We start from the raw sequence: 27338 nt of genomic DNA, 5'->3' as shown, positions 1-27338 counted from the left end.
AGGGTGGTGGCATGGCGGGTAGTGTGGAGGGCTGTAGGATGTTGCAATGGCACATTGACAAGATGCAAAGCTGAGCCAAGGACTGGCAAATGGAAGTCAACCTGGAAAAGTGTGAAGTGATTCATTTTGAAAGGTTGACTTTAAATGCAGAATATAGGGTTAATTGCAGGATTCTTGGCAATGTGGAGGAACAGAGGGACCTTGGGGTCCACATCGATTGACCCCTCAAAGTTGCTACCCAAGTTAACAGGGTAGTTAAGAAGGAGTATGGTGTGTTGGCTTTCAGTGGCCAGGGAATTGAGTTTAAAAGCTGCAAGGTTATACTTCAGTTGCTTAAAACCGTGGTTCGATCACACTTGGAATATTGTGTTCAGTTCTGATGGCCTCATTATAGGAAGGATCTGAAACCATTAGTGGGGGTGCAGAGGAGATTTACCAGGATGCTGCCTGGACTGGAGGGCCGGTCTTATGAGGAAAGGTTAAGGGAGCTCAGACCTTTCTCTTTCGAGCGAAAAAGGATGAGCTGTGACTTGATAGAGGTAAATAAGATGATGAGAGACATAGAAAGCATAGATACCCAGAGACCTTTACCCAGAGCGGAAGTGACTATTATTGGCTGGGGTTGTGCATACTTTTAAGGTGGTTGGAGGAAGGTATTGTGCAGATGTCAGAGGTAGGTTCTTTACACAGAGAGTGGTGGGTGCGTGGAATGCACTCTCGGCGGCGGCATTCAAGTTAGGTGCATCCAGGACATTTAAGCGGGTCATGGGCAGGCACATGGACAATCATAAAATATAGAGTATGCAGGGTAGGTTTGAACTTAGAGCAGGATAATATTTTGGCACAACATTGTTGGCCGAAGGGCCTGTGCTGTACTTTTCTGTGTTCTATGTGTTCAATTAACCTAACCTGCATACGTTTCGACCGTGGGAAGAAATTGAAGCACTGAGACGCAGACATGGTGAGAATGTTCAAACTCGATGCTGACATCAGCTGAAGCTGAAATCGAAGCTGGGTCCTTTTTGCTGAAAGGCCCCAAAAGTGCTTGGGTTGGGTCCAGTAGGAAATTGAACCCTGGTCTCCCTTGTGAAAGGTGGGGATACTGACCACAATGCTAATGAGGGCATCAGGTACAAATGCGCCTTAAACCCTTTACATGTGCACCAATCACATACAATCGCTTATGTATCCAAATTTTGTTTCTATTGCTTCGCCCATAATCGTCAATGCCAAAGCATCACAAATTTACATCTGAATGCTTCTTAATGTCATCAAGATATCTGTCTCTAGGACACTTGCAGGCAGTGGCTTCCAGATTCCATGCACCCACTGGCTGAAAGCGTTTTTCTGCGAATTTACTCAAAACTTCCTTCCTCTTACATTAAATCTATGGCCCCTGGTGATCGATCCCTCCATCAAGGGAAGCATTTACATATTCTACCCTCATTATTTTGTACATCTCCTCTGCTCCAAGGAAAACGACCACAGTCTGTTCGATCTCTCTTCATAATGGAAACTCTTGAGCTGAGACAATGTCCTGGTAAATCTCTTTGGCACAGTTTCTGGTGCTATCACATCCCAACATAGCGTGAATGAAAAAACTGCGCACAATACTCTCACTGTAGCCAAATGAACAAATACAATAAATGATGCAGAAAGCCACAGAAACTCGTCTTTTCTGATGCAGTCTATTTAGCTCATTAATGCCATGGGTCGTTTTCGTAAGACTGATGTTCCAATAATCACTGGTCCATGTTAGTAAAAGCTGCTCCATGAGTCTTGACCTTACCGTCCCAGTATCGAAATATTTTGCCTGGCTTAAAGTTCCCGGTGGTGAGACAGGCCACGTTCACTCAGCAACACTGACTGCAACAAGACAGAATGAACAATTTTCAATGTGAAAATGAATGTTAGATCGTGCAGTGTCTCAGTGAAGTGAAAGTAGAGTTAGTGATTGTGGGTGGCAGAGAATTCTCCAAGTGGTTGGTTTGAATTCTGACACATCAAATGCAGATATGTGAGAGAGCCGGGGATGACAGATGATTGTCACCACCTCAAAGAATACTTTCACGTAAAAATGTTTGATAATTGCCGCATTTCTGTAGCCCATGGCACAAGGTATTAAACAAAAAATACAGCAAGCACCCACTGCCATGACTCGGATTCGAACCGAGGTTGCTGTGGCCACAACACAGAGTACTAACCGCAATACGATCACGGCACCTCATGAACGAGTTTGCATGCAAAGAGTAATAACTACAGTCGCAGATCCACAACAGGAATATTTTCCAAGCAGTGCACTGTAATGTGGAGATTCACAGAGGGCTGGAATCTGTAATTACAATGCTACCAGGGACTGTGGAGATTCCATCAATGATTATATTGAAGACTGAGATTGATAGATTTCTAGGAAATAGCAAAGACTCAGTGTATAGTGCTGGCTCTTGTTGAAATGTACCTTTCAATAGTAATCTAGTTTAACATTGGATACTGCATCAGCTCCCTCACACAAGGAAGTAACCATTGCTGCGTACAACCATATAATCGCAGTTCCCGGGCCCAGAACCAGGGAAACTCAGTGACCCAGTCACGAAGATATAACCGGAAATGGGGATGGCAATGAGCATGCAGACAAATGCTGTGATAATAGATGATGGGGTAGTCTGTGCAATATGAGCCAAGACAGTGTGACAAAATCGAGATAGAGCCACGGGGATGATGTACAGAAGGATGAGAGATACAATGGTGAATCAGACAGTGACCGGGGGATACAGATAGAAGTGACACAGTCGGTGAACGCGCAGTCCTTCTATGACGATTTAGTGGCGCATGAAATACCGAGTCTGTGAGCTCCAACCTCACCCGGAGCAGCTTCTATTGACATGGAGCAGGGATTATTGGGACCTCAAGATGTATGAAAAGATACACAGGCAATTTTAATCTGAGGCAAAATAGTTTTTGGAAGCACAGTTATTTGTGGATTGAGTGAGGATCTTTCCATGAAAATGTCACAATTATAATGAAAAATGCTGCAAATATTCAACTCATCAAGAGAGAAATCTGTGCTGGGAGAAATTGAGGTAACATTTTTGCTCTCTTACTTTTGTCATATGGCTGACCCTGCACTGGGTTGAACTGTGGGAAGGGCTTTTCTTTCAATATTTCATATTATTCAATTTCATGCAAACATGCACAGGTCACTGAAGTCATCTGAACTTCCGAAAAATATCGGTAATATATGATGTTGTGATTAGGCTCGAGTTTAGCTCAGGTTATGGAGGAAGAGCAGGAAAGCAGAGTTGACATTTATCAGATCAGCAGTGATTTAATTGACTGGCTGAGCAGACTCGATCGGGTGAATTGTAGCTTCCTGATGACAAATGGCAGTGAAACTCACTGCGTCACAACGGGGAGACAATTGAATTGAAGTGGCGACTGTGATTATCTTTGCTGGTCGTTTACATTGTGAATGTTCCCCTTACTGCTGATGTCCCTGCTAACAGCACAACACAAAGGTGAGTAACCTGACTGAGCAATGACGGCTAAGGCACCTTTCCCCTCTTTAAGCGGCTGGAACATGGACCGCGATGTTCTTGGGGACAGGAACTGACATTGAAAGGATCGCAGACAGAGCTGCACTTCCTTTGCGTTGTCACCAGAAGGAAAAATAAAACTTGATTCCCTGACCGGGAATCGAACCCGGGCTGCGGCAGTGAAAGCGCCGAATCTTAACCACTAGACCACCACGGCGAGCGAAAGACTGGTGTGCATCATTTCTTAATGGCACAACTCCTGGCTTTTTTGACATTCTGCGACAGTTGTTTCTCCTCCAAAATGATTGAATCATTGTGTTTTTACAGCAGAGAAAGAGGCTCAACATCCCAGTTTCCAGCCTTGGCCCATAGCCTTGTGTGCGACAGGGTGATGGACTGGCTGTTTGAGACGTTCACGTTCCCTTGGGGAACTGGGCCACATTTTCACCCTCAGAAGGTAACACACAGACACATTTCCCAGAAGGTGACAGAGGCCTCAGCAGAGACCAACCCCGAGAAAGTAGGATTTCATCCATTTGGGTTCTATAGTCCCATTTCACACTTCAAAACCAGAATCTGACTACAGCAAAGAAATAAAGCATTCAGCCGCTCCCCTCTCTGTGTTGGTCCCCCATTGTTTCCTTGTCAACCTTCAGTTTATAATACCTCACCTCACCTCACTGCTGGACTGTGGGTGAAATGACATTGGCATAATGTCAGGCAAGATTGAAAACCCTCCTTCGTCTATCGGATGCGGCAGTTGGACAAACATTCTCATCTCCTCCAGTTAGAAGTAAACTCATGGCTGGTGCTTTACAAGGCCATTGCTTTCAATACTGCGCTACAGAGCGAAGGCTGTGCCCTGTAAGGTAGGGTTTCATGCATTAGAAACTGCAATGTAATAGATGGCAGGATAGTCTGTGCATTATTAACCAAGACAATGCGACAACAACAAGATGGAACTGAAGGGATCATGTGCAGAAGGATGAGAGATGGGATGCTGAATCAGGCAGTGACCAGGGTGGTAGAGGTATACGTCTTCCCTCACAGTCTGCTGATAAGGATTCAGTGCCTTCACTGCCGCGCCGTGTTCATAGTTATTATTTGCAATAGTAACTATGAAATATTGACTGTTCTTTAGATGTAGAATTATGTCATAGACCAGGCGGTGTCAGTTCAATCTATATTACAGATCTGCATCAGCAATGTCAGCTACAATTTCCTGACATGCAATTGTTTAAGACAAGAACAAGGGGGAGGTTGGGAAAAGTGAAGGGCAACGGTGGTTTGTGAGAGGTGACTGTGGGCCTAATGGAGCCGGGCTCAGTGTGGGTGCTGTTCTGGCTTTTCCTGTTTACCCTGGCATACAGATCACTCTGGAGCAGCCAAGGTGTGTCGGGATGGCCGAGTGGTCTAAGGCGCCAGACTCAAGGAATAGACTCTTTCCCCTGCAAAGCTGGCTGTTCTGGTCTCCACCTGGAGGCGTGGGTTCTAATCCCACTTCTGACAATGACTGCTTCTTTGTTTGTTGTCCTTTGCAAATATCACTGAGGTTCGGTATCCCGATGGGATCTACCTGTTTTTAAGCAAAATTTGCTCTGGTCAGTTTTGCAGCTTTATATTAACATGATGCAGTTTTGGAGGAGAAGGAGACAACTCAGCCCATCAAGTCTGCTCCACTATTAAATGAGCAGATAATCAGGGAATTCCTACAGTGTGGAAACAGGCTCTTCGGCCAACAATCCTGACCTGATGATCCTGGACTGCATTTTCTTGGATTTTTCTTTAACCTCTGGTACCCTTGCTGCTAAAAATCTTTCAAACTCAGCCTTAAATCTACTTCGTGGCCCAGCTTCCACAACCTTCTTCTGTAAAGGAATCCACTGATTCACAACCATCTCAGAGAATAAATTTTACCTCGACTCTGCGTTAAATGTGCGCCCTCCATTCTGATATTAGACACTCCGTTCCCAGGCGGCCCCAGAAGGGAACGGGCCTTTCTGCATTCAGTCGGTTATATCGCCAATAACACTTGTATGTTTCAATAAAGAGCATTTCTGCAGTACTGTTTCTGAGCTAATGAAAGCAATGTATTTCAATGTGTCTTCCATTTAATTCACCTCTGATGTGAAACTCTCACTGATTGTGATAGAGATTATCATTATCACTAAGGAGGCTGTTGTGGGCAAGGTAATGTGGCAAACAGTAGACATGGGGGTCTCTTGGCCCTGATGAACTGTATCCCAGGATACTAAAAGAGGTGACTGGGGACAGAGCAAATGCACGAGCAACTATTTACCAAAATTCACTGGACTCTGGGGTGGATCCCCAGCTTGAAAATCAGCCAATGTGACATCACTGTTTAAAAAAGGAATTAGGCAAAAAGCCGGTAACTTTGGTCCAGTTAGCTTAACTTCGGCAGTGGGGAAAATGCTTGAATCTATATTAAAGGAGGAAATAGCAAGACATCTGGATATAAATTTTCCCACTGGGGTTCATGAGTTCATGAAGGGTAGGTCTTGTTTAACTAATTTGGTGGAATTCTTTGAGGACATTACTTGCAATGTGGACAATGGGATACCTGTGGATGTGGTGTATCTGGATTTCCAGAAGGCAAGTGCCACAACAAAGGCTGCTACATCAGATAAAGTTGCACCATATTACAGGCAATGTATTGGCATGGATAGAGGATTGGTTGACCAGTGGAAAACAAAGAGTAGGGTTAAATGGGTGTTTTTTTTTAAATCTCATTGGCGTTCAGTGGCTAGTGGTGTGCCTCAGGGATCAGTGTTAGGACCACAATTGTTTACAATTAACACGGATGATTTGGAATTGAGGACTAAGTGCGGTGTGTCAAAATGTGCAGATGACACTAAGACGTGTATAGAGCAAAGTGTGCAGAAGACACTAAACGTCTGCAGAGGCATGTAGATAGTCTAAGTGAGTGAGCAAAGGCCTGGCAGATGGAGAACAATGTTGATGAGTGTGAGGACATTTATTTTGGGGGGAATAATGCAAAATGGACTATGTTTTAAATGGTAAAAAAATTGCACATGCTGCTGTGCAGAGGGACTTTGGTGCCCTTGTGCATGAATCGCTAAAAGTAGGATTGCAGGTGCAGCAGGTAATTAAAAAGGCAAAGGGAATTTTGGTGAAAGGGAGAAACTGATCTGCAGCCAAAGTGGTACGAAATAAAAAGTCAGAAGCAGTGTCGGTGAGAACAGATACAAGAGTCTGAAGTGCCCTTCCTGGTGATGCAGTGGTTAGGATTTGGCGCTTTCACTGCCGCAGGCTGGGTTACGGTTTCGGTCAGGGAATGGGAATTCTATTCAGCTCGTTTATTGTGATGACTGATTTTTCAGGAGCAGGAAAGAAGCTCTGGAGCTGATAGATGGACTGTTTTGCCCCAGAAATTATTCAAGTTAACAGAAGTCAAAGAACTTCAGATGCTGAAAGTCTGAAAGAGAAACAGGAATTGACCGAGAAACTCAGCAGGCCTAGCAGCATCTGTAGAGCAGAAGAGAGGTAACCTTTCAGTTCCACAGATCGTTAATCGGAACTAGATTAGTTATGCATTTCAATCATGTCATCTTAGGCAAAGTGATCAGGTTTATCTGACAAATCGGGATATTTATCAAAATTTCTCTCTCTGAGTAGCTGACAATTGTTAATTGTTACAGTTCACAAAACAGCAACAAACAAAACAGCCAGTTGGGTTAGGCTCAGGGAACTGGAGTGGGAGCAGAGGAATAATAATGCATTGAGTTTAACTCCAAAAAGCAAGCCACTTCACCTTTCAGGAACCAAGCAATTGGCACTATTTACAAGAGGTTTGGACGAGATACTGTCAATCTAAGCCATAGGCACCTGTAGGACTCAAACCACAGCTATGCTGATTGTTAGAAAGGCACATTAGCCAAATAAGCCACGGCACCACACAAGCTGCTTCAGCACCACACAAGCGGATTCAGCTCCAATCCATATGTTCATGAATTTCAACTCCCAAACAAAGAAACTTTTTTTTTCTACCTCAATGTTAATCAGTGAACATTTAACTCAAACACCGTTTTTTTTAAGGACATATAGTTCACAGCTGAACATTTCCAGCAAACATGCACAGAAAGATACAATCTCCTCTTACACTGCTTCAAAACCGATATTTTCACAATTTAAATTGGCGGGATAAAGGGGATGTGTTCATCCTCTCTCTACCCATTAACCACGTTAATACACACAGACGAAACCTCACAAACTGCATTCATTCCTCTTCTCCCTGCTCAAGGAAAGATGAAAGGGTTTACAGTGAAGTTGCCAGGGTTGGAGCAGATGATCCGGAAGGAGAGGCTGAATAAAATTGGGCTCTTTACACTGGGAATGGAGGCTGAGGGGTGACTTTATCGAAGTTAATAAAACCATGAGGGGTAGTGATCAGGTCTTTTTCCCAGGGTAGTGGAGTCCAAACTTGAGGTTATAGGTTTAAGGTTTGAGGATAAAGTGTTTAATGGGACATAGGGTGTAATGTTTTGACACGCAGGATGCTGTGTGTAAGGAATGAACTCACACAGGAAATGGTGTAGGCTGGTATAAACACAACATATAAAAGGCATCAGCATGGATACATGTACAAGAAGGGTTTAGCAGGATATGGGCCAAATGTTGGCAAACAGGACGAGATAAATTTTGGAAATCTGGTCGGCATGGACGAGAAGGACCAAAAACTCTGTTTCTGTGCTGAATATCTCTCGGACTCGATAATTGCTTTAAGTTTAGAAACGGTTCACGCAAACATCCTACCTGCTACACACCAGTGAGATCACACGTAGCAGATGTTGATAAATGCTCCAAGTGTTGGAAGAGATCTAGCCAGTCTTTCCATCAGGTCTCACACCCGCGAATTCACATGGGAGAGAAACCATGCATTTGTTCTGAGAGTGGGAAAGGATTCAATCAGTCATCCCACTTACTGAGACACCTTGGTAGCCACACAGATGATAAATGTTTTAGTGGCCTTGACTGTAGTTGTTCATTTTTATCAAATATTATGTACACATTCTTTGGAGACTGCAGAACTAATAACAAGACACTTACAGACACAGAGTGGAGTAAGGAACTACACACCCATAATGCTGAACTCTGTAAATAATCTGTGCCAAGAAAAGAATGGCTTCCGATTTTGGCTTCACTGTAAAGCCCCTTTTTTATGAAGGTGATAAATTTCAGAGAAAAATGTTTCCATAACTCTTCAAAGATGCAGAAGATGCATTTGGGGTGGAATGTGGGATGTGGCTAATTTAGAACATAGAACATAGAACATAGAACATAGAACAGTACAGCACAGAACAGGCCCTTCAGCCCACAATGTTGTGCCGACCATTGATCCTCATGGATGCACCCTCAAATTTCTGTGACCATATGCATGTCCAGCAGTCTCTTAAATGACCCCAATGACCTTGCTTCCACAACTGCTGCTGGCAACGCATTCCATGCTCTCACAACTCTCTGCGTAAAGAACCTGCCTCTGACATCCCCTCTATACTTTCCACCAACCAGCTTAAAACTATGACCCCTCGTGCTAGCCATCTCTGCCCTGGGAAATAGTCTCTGGCTATCGACTCTATCTATGCCTCTCATTATCTTGTATACCTCAATTAGGTCCCCTCTCCTCCTTCTTTTCTCCAATGAAAAGAGACCGAGCTCAGTCAACCTCTCTTCATAAGATAAGCCCTCCAGTCCAGGCAGCATCCTGGTAAACCTCCTCTGAACCCTCTCCAAAGCATCCACATCTTTCCTATAATAGGGCGCCCAGAACTGGACGCAGTATTCCAAGTGCGGTCTAACCAAAGTTTTATAGAGCTGCAACAAGATCTCACGACTCTTAAACTCAATCCCCCTGTTAATGAAAGCCAAAACACCATATGCTTTCTTAACAACCCTGTCCACTTGGGTGGCCATTTTAAGGGATCTATGTATCTGCACACCAAGATCCCTCTGTTCCTCCACGCTGCCAAGAATCCTATCCTTAATCCTGTACTCAGCTTTCAAATTCGACCTTCCAAAATGCATCACCTCGCATTTATCCAGGTTGAACTCCATCTGCCACCTCTCAGCCCATCTCTGCATCCTGTCAATGTCCCGCTGCAGCCTACAACAGCCCTCTACACTGTCAACGACACCTCCGACCTTTGTGTCGTCTGCAAACTTGCTGACCCATCCTTCAATTCCCTCGTCCAAGTCATTAATAAAAATTACAAACAGTAGAGGCCCAAGGACAGAGCCCTGTGGAACCCCACTCACCACTGACTTCCAGGCAGAATATTTTCCTTCTACTACCACTCGCTGTCTTCTGTTGGCCAGCCAATTCTGTATCCAAGCAGCTAAGTTCCCCTGTATGCCATTCCTCCTGACCTTCTGAATGAGCTAACCATGGGGAACATTATCAAATGCCTTACTGAAGTCCATATACACCACATCCACAGCTCGACACTCAGCAACTTTTCTAGTCACATCCTCAAAAAACTCGATAAGGTTTGTAAGGCATGACCTACCCCTCACAAAGCCGTGTTGACTGTATTTGATCAAGCCATGCTCTTCCAGATGGTCATAAATCTTATCCCTCAGAATCCTTTCTAACACCTTGCAGACGACAGACGTGAGACTTACCGGTCTATAATTGCCGGGGATTTCCCTATTTCCTTTCTTGAAGAGAGGAATTACATTTGCCTCTCTCCAGTCCTCAGCTACGACTCCAGTGGAAAGCGAGGATGCAAAGATCTTCGCAAGTGGCGAAGCAATTGCATTTCTCGCTTCCCATAGTAGCCGAGGACAAATCTGGTCCGGGCCTGGCGACTTGTCAATCTTAATGTTTGACAAAATTTTCAGCACATCAGCTTCCTCTATCTCTATCCATTCCAGCATGCACACCTGCTCTTCAAAGGTTTCATTCACTACAAAGTTCGTTTCTTTCGTAAAGGCAGAAGCAAAAAACTCATTTAGGGCTTCCCCTGCCTCCTCAGACTTCACACACAAGTTCCCTATGCTATCCCTGATCGGCCCTACTCTTTCTTTGACCATTCTCTTATTCCTCACATAAGTGTAAAATGCCTTTGTGTTTTCCCGGATTCGTTCTGCCAAGCCTTCCTCGTGCCCCCTCCTGGCTCTCCTCAGACCATTTTTGAGCTCCTTCCTTGCCTGCATGTAATCCTCTCTAGCTGAACTTGACCCTAGCTTCCTCCACCTTATGTAAGCTACCTTCTTCCTTTTCACAAGAAGCCCCACCGCTCTCGTCATCCAAGGTTCCTTTATCTTACCCCTTCTTGCCTGTCTCAGAGGGACATATTTACTCATCACTCCCAACAACTGTTCCTTAAACAGTCTCCACATGTCTATAGTTCCCTTACCATGGAACAACTGCTCCCAGTCCATGCTTCCTAACTCATGTCTAATCGCATCATAGTTTCCTCTTCCCCAATTAAATATCCTCCCATTTTTTCCTAATCCTCTCCTTCTCCATAGCTATGTAGAATGTGAGGCAGTTATGGTCACTATCACCAAAATGCTCTCCCACCACAAGATCTGATACCTGCCCTGGCTCGTTTCCGAGCACCAAGTCTAGAATGGCCTCTCCCCTCGTCGGCCTGTCAACGTACTGCGTTAGGAAACCCTCCTGAACACACCTTACAAAAACAGCTCCATTCAAATCTTCTGCTCGAAGGAGGTTCCAATTAATATTAGGAAAGTTAAAGTCACCCATTACAACAACCCTACTACGTCCACACTTTTCCAAAATCTGTCGACCTATGCTTTCTTCAATCTCCCTGCTGCTATTGGGGGGCCTGTAGTAAACCCCTAACGAGGGGACTACTCCCTTGCTGTTCCTAATTTCCACCCATACTGACTCAGTAGGCAGATCTTCCTCGACAATGGAAGCTTCTGTAGCTGTGATACCCTTTCTGATTAGTAGTGCTACACCCCCTCCTCTTTTTCCCCCCTCCCTATTCTTTTTAAATGTTCTAAACCCTGGAACATCCAGCAACCATTCCTGCCCATGAGAAACCCATGTCTCTGTTATGGCCACAACATCATAGCACCAGGTACTGATCCATGCTCTAAGTTCATCACTTTTATTCCTGATACTCCTTGTGTTAAAGCAAACACACTTTAACTGATCCCTTGGTTCCTTCCCAGGAAAATCCTTCCCACTAGCTGGTCTGCCTCTTGCTCACCTGCATCAACTCTCACCTCTGGTATACAGCTCAGGTTCCCACCCCCCTGCCATACTAGTTTAAACCCTCTGGAACTACTCGAGCAAACATTCCACCCGGGATATTGGTCCCCTTCCAGTTCAGATGTAACCCATCCTTCTTGTACAGATCCCACCTTCCCCAGAACACATCCCAATTATCTACATATCTGAAGCCCTCCCTCTTGGTGTTGTCCCAGTTGAAGTGGCGGTTCTCCTTGTCCATGTGGATTGAGATGAGTGAGCATTGTTCGTGTCTTTTTGTAGCCAGTTGTTCAATGATAATGGATATCCAAAGAACTGGGTCAGGAGATGCCTACAGGAACAGCATCAGAAAGATTCTACACGCCCCCGACACACACATCACACTACCCTACATCAGGAACACGTCAGAACTCACCGCAAGACATCTAAGGCCACTGGGCATCAGGGTGGCACACAAACCCACATCAAACCTACGACAAGTGACCACCCGAACTAAAGACCTACTCCCCACCATGGACAGGACCAATGTCATCTACAAAATCCCCTGCAGAGACTGTGAGAAACACTACGTTGGACAAACGCGAAGGAAACTAACAACAGTAAGAGAACACCAACCCTAACCCTAACTTAATCAGTCAGCAGGATGTGAAATGCTGGTAACTCAGGCACAAGAGCTTTTCACTTCTTGAACAAAAAGCAATTGCATGCTGTGAGTATCACTGTGACATCTCTGATCATATATTACATTCAGAAACTGCCTTTTGTGAAACTCTAAATAAGCACCTTGGAATTTTGTAAATTTTACTCACTTACTGTTCCTTGTCTCCCACTCCGGTTTCCAAATCAGCTGGCTGCCACCTGAAATTAGTTCATGTCCAGGATTGGAAAGCTGCACAGAGAAACGTTGGGGTAAGGAGAAAGGCAAGCAAGATGGCAGCTCGTAGCTGCACCGAGGTTCGAATAGCCTCCCAATGTGATTTGTCGTTCTTGAATTCTAATGCTGGCTCAGATTTCAGGCAGAGGGTTATCTTTCAGCCACTTCCACTGCAAAACTGGTGTGTAAGTCTAAGTATGCTGCACGGTGTGAACTGGTGCACGATCTGCTCAGCTTGGTGCATTTCCCCAGTAGCCCGGTGGTTTTCACATTATGTGTTAACGCCAGAGTTGTTCAGTTTCGAACAAAGGGTGAAATCATTCACCATCGTGAAAGTCTAAATTCCAGAAATGCCGTGCGGTTCATGTTTTCTTTATCCAAGCATAACTGTATACGCTTTCTCCCAGGCACTTTACATTTGTTGCCTAACTGATTCTCACAAGATGCTCTCAGCTTTCTGTTGATTTTTGATTTGATCGAGCTGTTGTCAGCATCTTGTGGGAAAATAATGTTTTAGTTAGGCACTGCCCGGCAGCTAAGAAAATGGATGAACAAGACAGGGATCCTTGAAGTCTTTCCCTGTGCCTTTGCTTTTGTTGTTTTGCAATAACAACATCAGAAAGAATCATATTTGACCCTCCTGTATGGGTGGTAGTGTGGCCGAGCGGCCTAAGGCGCTGGAGTCAGGTTCCAGTCTCCTCGGAGGCGTGGGTTCGAATCCCACCGCTGCCATTATGCTTGTCGTGTTGGTCTGCTGAAGCTGGGTAGGGAAGACCTGTGTTTCAGTTGAAAGTAACAGAAGGCAAGGTTTTGTTTCTAATCAATGCACAATGCAGGTGAGCACAGAACATCTGCTCCTCATTTTCATCGCGTTACAGGATCAGTTTCATTATGGAAATGGAGAGAGCTGACAACCTTCGGTCTACCTCGCCAATATCGACCAGATATCCTAAATTAACGCAGCCCCATTTGCCAGCATATTTGGTCAATATCCCTCTAAACCCTCCCGATTCACACACACATTTGGATCCCTTGGAAATGTTGTAATTTTACCAGGCTCCAACAATTCATCTGACAGTTTAATGCATACATGCACCACTTTCTGGGCAAGAAAAAATGGCCCTCAGGTCGCTTTTAAATTGCTGCCCCTCACTTTAATTGTACACCCTCCAGGTTTGGACTCGCCCACCGTGTGATAAAGACCTTGACTACTCATCCTGTCTATATGCCTGATGCTTTTATAAACTTCCGCCAGGTCGTCCCTCAGCCCCCGACCCTCCAGGGAAAACTGCCCCAACCTATTCAGCATCGCCGTACGGTCCGAAACCTGCAACCCTGGCAACGTCCATGTGAATATTTTCTGGGCAGGTTCACATGATATATTTTATTTTTCAATAGTGCCAATAACGCTGGACTACTTTGATCTGTTCGTAAAAAGAGACGTGAAGCGTTGAACAGCTGCAAATTTGAATGCTGTAGGAAGGCCAGAGTGCAGGGCAAAGCCGGGGCTGTGTTCCTGTAGTGTAGTGGTTATCACATGCACTTCAGCGCGAAAGGTCCCCGGTTCAAAGCCGGGTGGAAATAGTGGAGTTCCTCTTTTACAGCGATTGGTTCCTGGATGGACGTGGAGTGAGCTTTCTCGTTTGTTGTTCTCATCAGCCAACCTTTCTCGAAATGAAGTCGCCCATATCTGCTTTTGTTGTGGTAGGGAAGTTCATTCTATTTCATTGAAGTGTGAATCTTTGTTAAATTTCGCTCCTTCCTGGCCATGAATGTGCGGAGGTGGTCACCCCTTTTAGAGTGCATTTTGCTTGCCCTAATCCTTTCTGTAGTGGAGTAGTGTCACCTTTGCCTTTCGTGCAAAAGTGCTCCAGCCCAAAGTCAAGGAAAAGCCTAATTTTCCCACGTCGCAGTGCACCGCGAATTCTTCTCTGTCAAGTACATCTCAAAGTAGTCTCTGTATGTCCTAGTTCCGTCAGAATCTGCCATGTCTCAAAGTGCATGAAACTAAACCAGAAGCCCTCAGTCACATTTTGGAGTAGAGAAACATGTTTGCATTTCTTAGCAGCGAACACAATAGCGACTTATTCAGTCCACAACAGGAGTGAAGGGATTTACAAGCTCAGACCAACCTCATGACACTTGCTCTCGCAGAATCACGAGCATTAACGTATGCTCTCAAGTCAAAGACATGCTGGCATTGAAACTGAGGAAATGCAAGACAAGCTACCAATTGATATAGCATCCATTCATTTTTTTCTTTATATCAAGGAGGAGCAAGAAAGTCTAAACCAGGAGAGATAGGAAAGCAAGCCACATGAAGCTCAAGTGAAGCAACATGTAGTTTCATCACTCACCAGGATGTGAAGTGATGGTGGCTCAGGCGTGAAAACTTATTGCTTCTTGAACAAAAAACAATCGCATGCTGTTAGCATTTCTTTGACATCTCTGATCGCCTTTTACGATCTGTCAATGTGCTCATAAACTACCTTTTGTGCAACTCTAAATAAGCAGCTTGGAATTTCGTAAAAGTTATTGCGTTTCTTTTCCTTGTTTTCAAACACAGGTGCCCGAATCAGCTGGCTGCCGTCTGACATTTGTTCGGGTCCCTGACTGGAAAGCTATGCGGGAAAATTGACTGTGAAGGAGAAAGACAAGGCAGGTGGCAGCTTATGCCTGCACCAAGGTTCAAACAACCTCACAACTTGATTTGTCGTTTTCGAATTCTCACACTTGCTTGAACCTTTTGACTTGCGCTTTTGTACAGAAACGAATACTAAAGTATGCTCTTGAGTCGAAGCCACGTTGGATGTTAAACTGCAAAAAGGACAAGCCAGGTTACTAAGTAATGTTGTTTCCATTTTCTTTTCTTTCTTTTGCAAAGGATCAAGGAAAGCTAAACAAGAAGGAATATGAAAGCGAGGCTCGTGAGCTCCAGTGAAACACCTTCTCACTTATTCTGTCCTCAGCAAGTGACGTGAAGGTGACTCGGGCAAAACAGCTTTTCACCTCTTCGACACAAAGCAATCCCATTGCATTAGCACATTTTTGACATTTCTGATTGCTTTTTACATTCTGTCAATACGTGTAGAATCCGCCTTCTGTGTATCACTAGATAATTGAATTAGGACGTTGACATGAGATAATGGGAAGGAACATGATTTTCCCTCCCATTATGTCTTCCGACTTGTCTTCCAATGAACATACATCAAATGAAAGAGAAACTTCGCCATTTCACGCAAATTTTCAGAGACGAAATCTACCAGAAACATCTGCTCATCCAACATACCCGCATAATTATCAGGAAATCCAACATAGCATTCACGTTATTCATTCAATTTATCACCTTCAATATATTTAGAGATATATAACTGTTAAATTCTCAACGGGAGTTGTAAGGATAAGGTCGGAAAAATCATCAAAGTTTTAGATCCATCATGATGTTAAAAAATGGCGAGTCAGCGGAGCCAGGTTGAATGACCTCTTCCTGCTCCTATGTTTCCATCTTTCGGTGTTGTTTCGAGCAGAGAATTGTCAACAGTAACGTGGAACATAAAACAGTGTAACATAGGGCTGTGCCGAATGCTATTCTGAACTGAACTGATCCCACCTGCCTGCCAATGGTTGCATATTTCTCTATTACCTTACTGTTCATGTGTCTGTTTAAATGCCTCTTAAACGTTGCTGTCATGATGGTGAGAATGAATCTACAACACTGAGTATCAAGTCTCTCACATTTACCCCGCTGCTCTCACAACTGGAATGGACAGCTCCTGTTGCAGTTTTAGATAGAACAATGGAGGATGCTCACAGGTGCTCTATCTGACAGCATGCTCCTTCACATAGGTTTCCAACTGGGCACATGGAGCAAGTTACCATGTAGATGTTGGGGCTTCAGGGGTAGATTTCTCACTTGTCGGGCTGAAGTTCTAGCTGTGGTGCTAAACATGATATTCTAAACCCAGTTCTGGCCTCTTCTTCATTTACAATTTTAGATGTGAAATTCAAGTTACCTTTGTGTTACGTTCTTATGCATTCACTCTTCACGAAAGCATTGGAACGTGTCCTTGAATGAAGTCATGGTGAAAGTTGATGATGGCGGGTGTAGTGTGTGACCTGTCAGTTGTGTGAATTTTGCAAACGAATTTGGTGACTTGTTGCTGAATCAAATTCTATGAAGAGTGTCGTGGCATGAAAGGGCATGTGAGGGCAGCATGGTGGCTCAGTGGTTAGCACTGCAGCTTCACAGCACCAGGGACGCAGGTTTGATTCCAGCCTCAGGGAAACTGTCTGTGCGGCATTTGCACATCCTCCCCGTGTCTGTGTGGGTTTCCTTCAGGTGGTCCAGTTTCCGCCCACAGTCTGAAGATGTGCAGACTAGGTGGATTGGCCATGCTAAATTGCCTGTGCAGTTCAGGGGGGTGTGGGTGGTAGGGGAAATGGGTCTGGGAGGGATCCTTCAAGGGGCAGTGTGGACTTGTTGGGCCAAGTGCCTGTTTCCACACTGTCGGGAATCTGCTCTAAAGGCCCTTTGCCATGGGGATGTAATGTTATCTGTGAGGAATTGTTTTACTGACTCAAGGAGAGTGGACTGTGCTGTTCCCAGGAGTCAGTATTGGCAACAACCTCTCCTCAGGATAGATATTAATGAACCACACAGGTGTACAAGGTGCACAGTTTCAAAATTCTAAATGATGCAAAACTCGCAAATGGACTGAATAACGCAGAAAGCCGAATAACTGCTTTTTACCCACAAAATGTATCTTGCTGGGCATTGCTCTGTGTTCCTTTCCTGAGCCTTGTGACACGGAGCCATGGCACAATCAGGGCAACACTTGAGCGAGTGTAAAAAGGGTGCAATGCCAGAGGACATGCCGGGAGCAACACTAGGTACACAATGAAGTTAATTTCCCACAACAGGGGCATACCCCAAACAGCAGACTGAGGGGAGAGAACTCAGGGTGAGCTGAAGCTTTGAAAGTCGGTGCCCCAGAGACTGTGGAGGTCAGTTATTGAGTCTGTCCAAGAATGCAATTGACAGATTTCTGCAGAGCAAAAACATCAAGGGCTCAGGGGACAGTCGAGGAAAATCTTGAAAATGTACATTTCAATGCAGTTTAGCACTGTGTAATTAATCAAGTTCCTCGAACATCTTCGGAACCCACGAGTGAAGATTTCATATCCCAGCCCTCAGGCAATTTGCCAACCATTAAGGTATAATCCAAAATATGGAGCTACATGGATGTGCTCTGCTCCAGTGGCACAATCGGTCAGCATGTAGTACTTATTTGGCAGTATAGAGGTGTCTGCCAATGCTGAGGCTTTGAGTTCAAGCCTCACTTGGAGCAACTTCAGTTTGTCATGTTTCAAGAGGGTATTGAAGAAAGTCAATTCTGCCAAAGTTTGCAAAAAAAAGTTCTGTGCATTGTGAAATGATTCAACGATTGACAGACAACCTGCAAATATTCACAATGTGAATGAATATCTTCGGAGAGAGAAAAGAAGGTGATTTTTTTCAGCTCAAAGACATTTCTCACATGGGTGACTGCACTGAGTTAAATTGGGGGAAAAGGGCTGTGAAGATCATTTCAATTTATTCACTTTGCTGCAAACTCGCACAGGTCAGTGAAATACTATAAATGGAATCAGATTTATCGAATTCAGCCGTTCGAATGTTACGTTCTACTTTAGTTAGAAATGTTATCAGATTTAAATACAGAGCTGCTGAGAGGAAGGGAGCGTTCAAAATGCAAAAAAAAAAGACAGACCCTTGTATGTGGATTTCTTGGATGGAGCTCAGAAAGTATGAAATGTACCTCAAATCATCGGGATGTGGTTAAATCTTTAAGGCACCAGTGTAAAACGGGAAGCACGACAGTTCCCTTCCGAATCGAAAGGGTCTAACTTTACTATTTAATTGAAAATATATTCCATTTATAATGCTTCACGGAGAATGAACTGCCGAACTTATTCAGCTGCACGTGTACAATAAATTTCATTGCACGTGAAGTCAAAGAAATTTGAAACTATTCCCCACCTCCCCACAGCCTTTGTCTCACTGTTAAGGTGCCTGTTTAGGGACCGAGGGGTGCAGGTACAGAAACCTTTGAAGTTTACTGCACACTTAGACAGGGTGGTTAAACAGGCTTTTGGCGCACTTACCTTCTTTGCTTAGTCATTTGAATTTGGGAGTTGGGAAGTCACGGAAGTTGCACAGGACGTTGGTGAGGCCTCTTCTGGAATACAGTGCGCAGTTTCGGTCACACAGTTGTAGGAGCCATATTTTTAAGCTGGTGAGTATTAACAAGAAGGCTACCAAGATGTTACCTGTGTGGAAGGTTTGAGTTATAAATAAAGATTGGACAGACTGTGACTATTTTCTCTAGTCCTTCGGAGGTTGAGAGGCGACCTGACAGAAGTTTATAAAATAATGAGACGTGTAGACACTAATAATGGTAATTTTCTTTTCGCTAGTATGGGGCATGTGAAGACTAGAAGTCATTTATAAGTTGTGAGGAGATAATATAAAACAAAGATACGAGAGGCAGAGCATCACAATGACTGTGAATAAAACGATGGCAAGTTGTAGCAGTGAAACATGTGGCAGAGAAACGGGTGACAGTGATGCTGGCATGCGACATCTCAAATGTGTCATTTGCCAGTGAAATTCACCGCTTTACCAAGTGGAGAACATTGAAGTGAAGCAGTGACAGCAACTGACTTAGTTGGTTATTCATTCTGCGAATGCTCTTTCCGCGGATGTCCCTGTTAACATCACGCGTGGACAGGATGAAAGATGCAGCAACATGTGTGGAGCAGTGGGTGTAATTGGTAATGCATCTGACTTTGGATTAGAAAATGGAAATGTTGTATCTTCCCCCTCTGGAATGACATTGACAGCTTTCCCACATTTGCAAAAAGACAGTTGCTTCCAAAGATTTTTTTCTTTTTGCAGTTTTTTTTGTTGGATTCCAAGCAGCTGAAGTGATTGGATAGCTGCATTTTGGACATTGAAAGTTGACCATGAGCAACTTCAGTGTGGGACTATTTCAACTCACTGTCCATTTCATATCTCAGCTCATGGCAATGGCTCCCATTGTCAGAGTAACTGCTTGTGTTCCACATAAAGCTGCCTTTTGCCAGGGAACCGTGTGTACGGTGAGGATACAGAGCACTTTTAATCCAAAGGCCTCTGTCACTCTCGGAGGATATATCTTTGTATCTCCCTCTGTGGCTTAAAATGAGGATGATTACTTCAAGGTGCTTTAGCTTATTTTTATCATCTCAAACTTCAGTCCCATTCGTTGATTCCAGGGATAATCTCATTGAAATTTGCACTCTCAAATTAAGAAAACCAAAAGCAGTGGGAGAAACACTGGAAACTGGGACTAGAAAAGATCTGAACACACACACTGACAAGATGGACAAATGGTCTTTTTCTATACGATTAAAACCTCCAAGAGGGAGAGAGACTGACCTGCAGCCAAAATGAACAATAGGCTGAAAAGGCTAAAGCAGTGCCATTGAGAAAAGATGGCAAGGGCCACAATGCTTTCCCTGGTGGCCCAGTGGTTAGGGTTTGGCCCCCTCAACACTGTGGCACAGGTTTTGATTCCCATGTTTCGCCTCCCAACTAACAGATTTTGTGTTGTTTTTCATGTTATGGTTGGCATTGGGTAGTTTGGTTGAGCTGATGGTGAGAAATTCTTTCCACTGACCAGGCGCAGTAACAGTTCGATTCCCTCTTCTCCGAAAGTGAGACTGACACTGCAAAGGCCCATTGGCATCTCAGACGGTCTTAGATTTCATAATGAACCACATTCGCACACTCCCAAAGATTTTCGCGAGAAGATGTCAAACAGCGAAGAGAGGACACTGCTGCAGATAACAAGGGCTCAAGTGGGATTTAAACGTGGGACCTCTGAAATCCTCATCAACGACCCTCACACCTCTACACCAATGAACAGTTTCATCGAGCATCAGCTTTCTGCCGTAATCTAGTTGACTGTCATACAATGAATGACCTTTGGATGTTGGAGACAGCTTTCAAGTTCTATCTGCTCCAGAGGTGAGTAATAGCATCTTTGAACAAGCTGCTTACATTTAAAAAAAAATCTCAGTTCAGGCAGTGAAAGCAACAATGAACGGCTTTTTCCCATTCTGCCCCTGCTCCCAGGCTGCTGCTGTTTGCTCCTTTCCCCGAGCACCGGGCTACCTTCAATGGCAGATGGATCAAACCATTTCCCCCCACGGACAGGCAGTGCTTGGGAATGGTATATGTTTTGCGGCTCCTTCTTGAACACAGGAAAGGTGAAAAGCAGAAGAGGCAGAATCAGACGTCATGAAATTATAAACCACGATTGGAAACTTCCATCAAGTGACATTAATCAGAGACAAAGAGAAAGATACAGAGCTGCTAGAAAAGAGAGAAGTTGACACTGGAGACTATTCCCTTTAGAAACTTAATACAGGACATTTCTTTGCAGCGTGTTTGGTTTTCAGGATTCGACTTCATACAGCAATCTTGCAGAAAGTCTTTTGCAATGCGGACGTCAGTTTCTTTGTTATGGCCGGGCAGGAGTTAATATCTGACACCAACAGTTCCTAATTAAGAGAATCCAAGTGAAACACTCACTCACTGAGAGTCATCCCCAACGTCCCTGAGCTGCGGAGCTGCAGGCAGTTCAAGGGAGGGTTAAAAATGAGCCATTGTGTCTCCCTCGCCTGCTCTGTCACAGAGACAGTGAACAAAATCAGAAGTCACACGACACCAAGTTCTAGTCCAACAGGTTTATGTGAAATCACAAACTTTCACAGCGCCGCTCCTCCATCAGGTTAAGTGACACTTTTCACCGGCATCGCCACATCACAGCGACAGAGACTGACGTCATACACCCATGGCGTCATTCCCGTACAGGAAGAAGACGTTTGGCCCATCGAGTGCACGGAGATTCTCTGTCACTTGTCTCTCTCCATGGTTATCCACAATCGGTAATATCTGTCCTAATAACGGTGATCTGTATCTGTGACGTGATGTTGTCTCCGATCCTTTGGTCACTCACAACTTCTCATTTCACCTGAAGGACACTGCTTCCTTAAACAGCATGGGGAATTACTGCAGGGTATCCATTGCATGTAAAACACTACAGCTGATGTTTTTCAAATTCAGCACTTTATTCCTGCGATCTCAGAGAACTGGTTTAACAAATCAGACCATCGCAGGCCGAGACAGAACATGAGGAGGCCATTCAGGCCTTCAGACACGTGTCACCTCATTTGCGTAAACTTGGCCCATGCATCAATATGAGATATTTATTTCATTTGCATGGACTTATGGGAAGCAGCTCAAAACACATCAAAATGATGAGGTCTGATTTCAATGAGATCAATTTCAGACTGAGATCCCTGAGAGTGTTTGCAGTGAATACATTGTGCACGGGGAAGAAGGAAGCAAGTTTTAAACAAGCCCTACATGTAGTCAACAGACATCTTCACTGGTGGTGAAAAGTCCTCTCTAAGTGCAGTTCTCTTTATGCTTCATGTTCTAAAATCCTATTTACCTGTTTACTGATCCTCACCTGTGGAAACAGTTTCTCATTGTCTACTGCCATGAAATCTCCATTTGACCCTCTTTGCTTGAAACAGAACAATCCTGGCCTTTTGAATATCTCCACAAATCTGAATTCCCTCAGCCCCAGGCATGATGAAGCCTGAAGATTGCAACAAAACTTTAGAAACAAAATTCACTTGGAAGGTGGTAACATGGAAATAAAACAAAACAGCAACAGAATCTCCTGCTTCACAAATCTTTCAAAACTTTCTGTGATCCAATTGGAAACAAATTGTATAATATTCACTCAATAGAGAGAACCCGGTGCCAGGAGAACAGGCAAACAGCACCGTCTCAGGAACAGGGAGACAGATTGAGAAATAAAATATTCTTGAAAGTCTTTGCTGCTTTGAATTCCCTGAACAAAGTGGGATGTACCTCACTCTGAAAGAGGTGTTCCTCTGTTCGATGGCTCGTTGGTCTAGGGGTATGATTCTCGCTTTCGGTCTAATATGCCACTGACATGCGAGAGATCCCGGGTTCAAATCCCGGACGAGCCCAGATTTCTTCTCTTGACATTCACTGAATCACTCAACCAGCTTTGTGAGAAACGAAGCTGCTCTAACGTCATTGTGAACCCAGCACAGAGAAACACTTGTTCAAAGCACAAGAGTGTTTCCGAATGTGTGCTCCGCAATCTGAATGATTCTGGAGATCGCACGAACTGCAAACACTGGAGACAGAATTGTTGCAGTGTGGAACTGGAGGAATGCAGCAGGTCAGGCAGCAGAGGAGAAGGAGAAAAGTTGACAGTTAGGTCCAAGGCCAATCATCAGAATGAATTCTACCCTTAATTAATGGTCAATTATGTATGTGTGAAAGTTCAGGAAGCTGTGAGGCAAAGTGACTGGAGACAGTGCTGAACAGGTTTGCGTGAACACTGACGCGTGTGAAGAATGTCATCAAGAAAGATAGATTGGAAAGTTGATATAGTTCTTCTTGGAGAACAGTAAACTGGTCTGAGTAAAGCTTTCCAAGTTGTGAATGGTATGAACAGGAGAACTCCCAGGATAAAAATGCTCACATGCCTGTAAAGATCGAGATCAATTAGGCAGAGGTGTAAAGTCATGACGAAAAGAAGTAAGAATTACATGACATAGCACATTTTTATACAACAACTAAGTGGACCTGTAAATCCCTGCCTGACTGCAACAAAGAGGCAGATTCATGCCACACAAAATGGAATTTGATGGTTCTGTGAAAAGCCACAATGTGCAGAGTTACAGGTAGAAGGCAGGAGAGTGATATTAAAACAGACACTCATGTACTTATTGTGGAGACCCGACGCACCCACAGCTAAGGCGAGCTACATGGTCTCCGTCTGCATTTTGACAAATTTTGTGATTCTGAGTGGAATGACAGCTCGACCAACAGAATGTGGGAACTTAGACAAAGGTAATACTTACACAAAGGTGACATGCCTAAGCCACAGAAGATTACAGAACAACAGTGAAGATCTTTTGACATCATTCTTTCAGGTACATGCCACACAACAGTTGAAAAGCTAAATACTTGTTGAAAAAGTCATGAGCTAGAGCAACAGAGTGATGCAGCGGGAGCATGCTGGGCCCATACTCCAGAGATCGAAAACTCGAAACCATTCTCTGCCTTTTGCTACAGGCATATTGCGCTCTGTCCCGCATCCTGTGTTTTGATCAGTTCTCTGTTTCCCATAGCTTCATGTGCCTGAAATAAATATCTCATATTGATACACTGGCCAAGCTTGCAGAGGGGAGGTGACATACTTATGAAGGTCTTCTGCTTTCTCTGTTGTCTGCCCTAAACTGAACTGTAAAACCTCTTATCTGAGATGGGAATAAACTGAGGAAGTTGAAGCACATCAAGTGCAGCTATTTTTTCATTTCTGCCAGTAATACCCCATGCCGTTTCAGATGTGAATATTTGGAGGATCAGCAGTGTGAGACAGCATGGGAAGGCACAATGGTTCAGTGGTTAGCACTGCTGCCTCACAGCGCCACAGACCCTGCTTCAATTCTGCCTTCCGGAGATAGTCTATGTGGAGTTTGCAAACTCTTCCGGCTTCCTGAAGTTGTTCTCGTTTCCTCCCACAGTCCAGAGATGTGCAGGTTCAGTGGACTGGCCGGGCTAAGTTCCCCGTAGTGTTTGGCGATGCGTGGGTTATGGGAGGAGTGGGGTTGGTGGGATGCTTTGAGGTGCAGTGTGGACTTGTTGGGATGCAGGATCTGTTTCCACTTTGTAGGGGTTCTGTGAGCATTATGGTGCAGACACCACCATTAGGGAGATATATCACTGAGAAATACAAGTGGTTTTGGGACACTGTGGCTTGATGGGCTGAATGGCCATGGATTGATGACATCACTCTCCCTGTCTCTGAGAGGGAGCGGTGGGAGAGAAACAATGGCTCATTTTGAACCCTCCCTTCTGCATTGTACTGTCTGCAGCCCCGCAACTCAGGACCGTTGGGGACGTCCATCAGTGAGTGAGTGTTTCACTCAGGTTCTGTTAATCTGGGACTGTTGGTGTCAGACATTAACTCCTGCTCTGGATGCAGCAAAGGAAAAGACTCCCGCATTGCAAAGGTGTTATTTGCAGGGTTGTTGTGTGCAGACAAATTTTGAACACCAAACAGGCTGCAAAGAAAGATCCCCTTTTAAGTTGTTGAAGGGACTAATCTCCAGTTTTGTCTTCTCTCTTTCACAGCAGCTCTCCAAGCTTCTGTCCGTCTCTGATAAATGTCATTCGACAGAAGTTCAAATTGTCATTTATTACTTGCTGCAGAAGCCTGATTCCACAGCTCTGCTCCATCCCTCTTCCAGTGCTTGAAAGGGAGCGGTAGAGCATATACCATCTTCCAGCACTACCTGCCCATGGAGGGAAATTATTTGATGCATCTGCCAATGGGGTGAACCCTGTCCCAGCGGAAGGGACAAATAGAACCGTCCCAGGAACAGGGAGACAGAACGAGAAGATGCTCTTTGTGGTTTTCACTGCCTGAAGCAATGGGGAATAATTGTCCAATCAACATGTTCAGATATGTTATAACACACCTCTGGAGCAGCTAGAGCTTCGCCTCTGGTCGCCCACATCTGAGGTAGGGACACTACCACTGCGTGAGTGGCATCTGATTTATTGTTAAGTGGGACTTCATCAGACTGGGTCATTAGTCTCGTGGTCTGATTGTCACTTCAGCTAGATGTCGTCAGTGCAAGAAGTTGCAGGTTCGAATCCTGTGTGAGGCTTTATTGCCTTTGACATGTGTTTCATTTTTAATGTTTGGTAGAACATGGAGGCGGCTCTTTATGAAATCAATTTCAGATTATGATCGAAAGCGTCTTTGCTGTGAATATATTACATGCATCCACTTCACCTGAGGAAGGAGCCACACTCTGAAAGCTCCTGATTTCAGATAAACCTGTTCGTCTGTGACCTGATATCGTGTGACTCCTGACTTTATATCACATTCGGAGGAAAATGAGTCAAGTTTTAAACCATGTCTGCTCACAGTAACCTGGCTTCCTCATTGGGGATGATAAGCGCTATGTCAATGCAACTATGTCTCTTTCAACTGTCCTTAAATGAAAGTATCTGTTTACTGACCTTAGTCAATTGAAAGAAATTTTTGCTATCAGCTTAATCAAACTACCAAACCCCATCACTACCCACCCCCAACATTATAAGCGGCTCCAAAGTTGCCAGCTGGTCGTTGGAAATGTGGAAAGGAAACAAAACAGCGAACCCAGTCTCCAGCTTCGTAAATCTTTCATCACACTTTGTGATTCAGACTCAAGGGAAAGCAAAGGATCAACTTTCTGATTGAGCAGAATAAGGCAAGGCACCTTTCCCTTCTTTTAGGCACGGGGAGATTGATTCTGATGCTCTCGGTGTCATTAGCTGATCTGAGACATCGAAATAGTCAGAATTCAGTGTAAAGATCAGGAATACAAGTAGAATCTCGGCTCTGGCACGATCGGATACTTGGGAACAGACAAGAAGTGGAAAGGCTCGAAGGGAGGTGGCCCTGGGTTCAGGAGAGCTGGCTTCTTGTGACATGGATGTCTCTGCAGTGGGTGGAATAAGACTCTTTCTGTGTCTCCACAATGCATGTCCCAGACTTTGTTTTGGAAAAGTAAAACTGGCAAAAGACAATTGCTCTTCTTGTGAAATCACAGTCTTAATTTGAAATTTCATTGCCCATCCTTGTCCTTTTAGACTGAAGGAAACTCTCACTGGGCTGATTCTGGCCGATTCAGAGTGAGTGTTGTCTTTGTAACCAGGAACCTGTTGACAGCAACAAAAGGGAGCATTCGGCGGCTGCCCGGGGTTTGTGCTCCTCCCCCATTGTTCATCTGCCACTCTGCAGTTTATACTGCTTCACCTCGCTCTTCCGACCAAACATCACTCTCACCAGCTGCTTCCTGCCATTCCGAATGGTCCGCCTCAAACACGTGGAAGGGCGAACAGGAACGTGGAATTTCAGGGACATTTCTGGCCTGTGGAGGAAATGATATAGTCATAATTTCAGATAATCTTTTCAGGGCACCTTTCAATCTTGGAAGCAGAAGATGTAGAAAAATTACCAAAGGCCCCAGTGAGACTTGAACTCACGGCCCCTGGTTTACAAGACCAGTGCTCTAACCACTGAGCTATGGAGCCAGAAATGCAGGTGCAGGAAGAGAGTCTCATGTATTAGAAATGACAAAGTATTAGATAACTGGAGATGATTACAATCAAGACGTAACAAAACCAAAACACAGCAGAGCGGCATCACATGCAGAAGGATGGGAGAATGCAAGGCTGAATCAGATAGTGTCCTGAGTGACATAAACAAATCTTTCCTGCTAGTCCAATGATTACAAATCAGTGCGTTCACTGTCATAGCCTGTTAATGGTTATCATTTACAGTTATAAATACGAAATATTGACTGATCTTTAGAAGCAGAATTACGAGACTGCTCAGTCAAAATCGATTCATTCCATGTTACAGTTCCACAGCAGCAATGCCAGCTGAAACTGCCTGGCGTGCAATAAGTTTAAAACAAGAACAGAGGGGAGGTCAGGAAAAGTGAAGGGCAATGGTAGTTTGTGAGAGGTGACTGGAGGCCAAATGGAGCCAGG

The 27338-nt window shown here is 44.4% G+C and overlaps 4 non-coding genes across 4 annotated transcripts; 3 read left to right on the top strand and 1 right to left on the bottom strand.

Moving 5' to 3' along the window:
• Nucleotides 1–4927: 4927 nt before the first annotated feature.
• trnal-caa (transfer RNA leucine (anticodon CAA)) lies at nucleotides 4928–5042 on the top strand. Its single transcript has 2 exons — nucleotides 4928–4965; nucleotides 4997–5042. It is a non-coding gene; the product is annotated as a tRNA-Leu (tRNA).
• An 8239-nt stretch (nucleotides 5043–13281) lies between these two features.
• Nucleotides 13282–13363, top strand: trnal-cag (transfer RNA leucine (anticodon CAG)). Its single transcript has one exon. It is a non-coding gene; the product is annotated as a tRNA-Leu (tRNA).
• Nucleotides 13364–22651: 9288 nt separating this feature from the next.
• On the top strand, nucleotides 22652–22741 carry trnar-ucg (transfer RNA arginine (anticodon UCG)). The gene is given in 2 exon segments: nucleotides 22652–22687; nucleotides 22706–22741. It is a non-coding gene; the product is annotated as a tRNA-Arg (tRNA).
• Nucleotides 22742–26803: 4062 nt separating this feature from the next.
• trnat-ugu (transfer RNA threonine (anticodon UGU)) lies at nucleotides 26804–26876 on the bottom strand. The gene has a single exon. It is a non-coding gene; the product is annotated as a tRNA-Thr (tRNA).
• Between the last annotated feature and the right edge of the window lie 462 nt (nucleotides 26877–27338).

Source organism: Stegostoma tigrinum, unplaced genomic scaffold (genome assembly GCF_030684315.1).
Source record: "Stegostoma tigrinum isolate sSteTig4 unplaced genomic scaffold, sSteTig4.hap1 scaffold_86, whole genome shotgun sequence".
In the NCBI taxonomy this organism is placed as follows: domain Eukaryota; kingdom Metazoa; phylum Chordata; class Chondrichthyes; order Orectolobiformes; family Stegostomatidae; genus Stegostoma; species Stegostoma tigrinum.
Note: the sequence above shows the minus strand (reverse complement) of the source record. Positions and strands in the feature narration are given on the sequence as shown.